The 3,682-nt window shown below is 38.4% G+C and overlaps 1 pseudogene; it reads left to right on the forward strand.

Moving 5' to 3' along the window:
- Nucleotides 1–3,439, forward strand: part of LOC100954584 — a 28,035-nt pseudogene extending 24,596 nt beyond the window's left edge.
- Nucleotides 3,440–3,682: the final 243 nt, after the last annotated feature.

Raw genomic sequence — 3,682 nt, forward strand, 5'->3', positions numbered from 1 at the left:
TGCAGGACACCTCTGCTGAGGCAAGTTGTTACTCCTAGAAAGCAATCTATAGGTACATAATACATCCCAAAGGAAAAGTGTCCGTCCCCTCCCAAGAAACTTGTGTTTTTCTCTTTGTTTTCTCTTCCTCTGCTCCTTAAAGTTTCCTACAGGTGAGAGGTGAACTGAGGACCTATTATCTCAACCCACATGTGAGAGATACAGGAAGTGGGGTCTACTTCCCTAGAGGGACCCTACTGAGACTCCGAACACCCTCTCGCCAGGCCGGGGGTGGGGGGGGAGGAATCAAACTAACTTTTCACTGCCATTTTGAATTTTCACTCCACCGTTTCCCCCATGCCTGCAGAGACAGTGAAAGGAGGCCCAGGAGGCAGCATCCCCCCGACCCCTGTGGGACCAAGGCGCTGTCCTGGCCCTGCAACCAAAGAATTGCTTGATCCCTGCCTTCCCCACACCATGGCTGCTGGGGCTACGTGTTGTGGTGGGCCCCCTCTCCGGACTGACTAGCCACTGAGAACACAGAACTAAAAATAGACCTGTCATTTGATCCTTTAATAGGTATATTTTCAAAAGACCAAAAATAACACTACAATATAGATATTTGTATCAGAATAATCATTGCAGCCCAATTCATAATCGCTAGGTCACAGAAGAAGCCCAAGTGTCCATCAACCCACAAATGGATCAATAAATTGTGGTATATGTACACCATGGAATACTATGCAGCCATAAAGATGGAGACTTTACCTTTTTCATGTTTACGTGGATGGAGCTGGAAAATGTTCTTCTTAGCAAAGTATCTCAAGAATGGAAGAAAAAGTATCCAATGGTCTCACCCCTACTATGAAAACTAATTTATAGCTTTCATAGGAAAACCATAACCCAACTTTAGCCCAAGAATATGGGGAAGGGGAGAGGGAGGGGAGGGGCAGGGGGAGGATGGGTAGAGGGTGATTGGTGGGATCACACCTATGGTTCATCCTATAAGGATACATGTCAATCTCTCTAAATGTAGAATATGAATGTCTTAACACAATAACTAAGAAAATGATATGAAGGCTATGTTAACCACTTGGATGACAGTATTTCAAGTTGTATATAGAAACAGCACTCTGTACCCCCATGATAGTATTAATGTACACAGCTATGATTTAATAAAAAAAATTAAAAAATTAAAAATCAATAAAATATAAAGTGATTTAAAAATAAAAAGATAATAAAGTAGCTTTCCACAACAAAGCCTTCTGCCAGCTCTCCACTGATAGCTGCTTGGGCACAAGAGAATCAATTCAAGTCAAAATGGATATTTTCATAGAGGACAAGGATTCCTAGGAAAGGTGGATTTTCAAAGGTCACTCATCTCTCATTGAAAGGTTACCAATCTGATTTGGTTCAGGAACCAGCCATAACAGGAAAACCACTGAGGCCAGATTTGCACTTGGTCCTTGACTCAAGTACATTTCCTCAAACTGAGCAGCCTTGCCTCCCAGGAGGTCAGCTCTCAACACATAATGGAACTGAATTTCAGTCACAGTGTCTCTGTTGGAAGTCTATAATGAAGAACTTTTTGATCTTCTTAAGCCATCTTCTGATGTTTCTGAGAGGTTGAAGATGTTTGATGATGCCCAAAACAAGAGGGGAGTGATAATCAAAGGTTTACAAGAAATTACATAACCCAACAAATACGAAGTCTATCAAACGTTGGAGAAGGGGGCAGCAAAAAGGACAACTGCAGCCACATTGATGAATGTATATTCTAGTCCATCTCAGTTTTCTCTGTTATGATATGTACGAAAGAAACTACAATTGACGAAGAGCTTGTTAAAAATTTGAAAGTTGGAAAATTGGTTGATCTTGCAGGAAGTAAAAACATTGGCCATTCTGGAGCTATTGATAAGAAAGTTGGAGAAGCTGGAAATATCAAATCAATCAATCCCTGTTGACTTTGGGAAAGGGTTATTACTGCACATGTAGAAAGAACACCTCATGCTCCTTACCAAGAATCTAAACTAACTAGAATCCTCCAGGATTTTCTTGGGGGCTGCACAACAACTATAATTGCAACAATTTCTCTTACCTTTCTTAATCTTGAGGAAATTCTGAATACCTTAGAATATGCTCACAGAGCAAAGAACATAATGAATAAGCCTGAAGTTAATCAGAAACTCATCAAAAAAGCTCTCATTAAGGAATATACGAAAGAAAAAGAGTGCCTGAAGAGAGATCTTCTACAGCCTGAGAGAAAAAAAGGAGTGTACATTTCCAAAGAAAATTTTAGAGCCATGAATGGAAAATTAACTGTTCAAGAACAACTAATTGTGGATTAAAAAGATTGGTGCCACTGAGGAGGAACTAAGTAGGGTTACAGAGTTGTTTATAACTAATAAAAATGAACTTGACCAGTGTAAATATGACCTGCAAAGTAAGACACAGGAACTTGAAAGCACTCAAAAAAAAAAAAAAAACCATTTGCAAGAAACTAAATTACAACTTGTTAAAGAATACATCCCATCAGTTTTGGAAAGTACCGAAGAGAATTAGCACAGTCAAAGAAACTACAAAAGATGTGTCTGGTCTCCATTCCAAACTGGATCGGAAGGCGGCATTTGATCAACACAATGCAAAAGCTCAGGATGTTTTTGGCAAAAACTTCAGTAGTCTGTTTAGTAATATGGAAGAATTAAGGATGGCAGCTCAAAACAAAAGGCCATGCTAGAAGTTCACAAGATCTTGTTTGGTAATCTACCGTCTTCCAGTGTCTCTGCATTAGGCATTACTACAGTAGCACTTGGATCTCTCAGATGTATTCCAGAAAATGTGTCTAGTCATGTTTCTTAGATTCTGAATATGATATCAAAAGAACAATCATTAACAGCAGAAAGTAAAATTGCAACAAGAATTGATTAATGTACTTAAGACTGACCTTCTAAGTTCACTGGAAATGATTTTATCCTCCACTGTGGTGTCTATATTGAAAATCAATAGTCAGCTAAAGCATATTTTTAAGACCTCATTGACGGTGGCTGATAAGCTAGAAGATCAGAAAAAGGAATTGGATGGTTTCCTCACTATACTTTGTAATAATCTACATGAACTACAAGAAAATACAATTTCTTCCTTGGTTGAATCACAGAAACAATGAACGTGGAATCTTAACTGAATAAAGACAATAAAGCAAACCCATACACAGGAACTTGGCCAATTAATAAATCTCTGGACAGAGAGATTCTGTGCTTTGGAGGAAAAGTGTGAAAACATCCAGAAACCACTTAGTGGTGTCCAATGGAAAATACAAAACAGAGGCATTAAGCCAGTGGAGAGGTCTAAAGTGAAAGAAACTACAGAGCACTCTGTCAAAAACAGCAGATTACCTACCTCTACGAGCCCAGATAAATCTTTAGTTAACTTGAGGGCCAGAATTTTTTTAATTAAATCATAGCTGTGTATATTAATGCAATCGTGGGATACAATGTGCTGGTTTTATATGCCATTTGAAATATTTTCAAACGAGGGCCAAAAATTTTTAAAGAAAATTGCAAATGAAGTTAGAAACCTCAGAAATTGAACCTGTGGATAGACTTTTAAAGGACAGATTATATCAAGACAATATACTCTAAATTTAATATCTACACATTTTTCTGTCAACCCAAAGTTTGTGTTGTGTATTAAGTTGAGTTTTAGA

This window comes from Otolemur garnettii, unplaced genomic scaffold (assembly GCF_000181295.1).
Source record: "Otolemur garnettii isolate 467f Iridium unplaced genomic scaffold, OtoGar3 scaffold00016, whole genome shotgun sequence".
Classification (NCBI taxonomy): domain Eukaryota; kingdom Metazoa; phylum Chordata; class Mammalia; order Primates; family Galagidae; genus Otolemur; species Otolemur garnettii.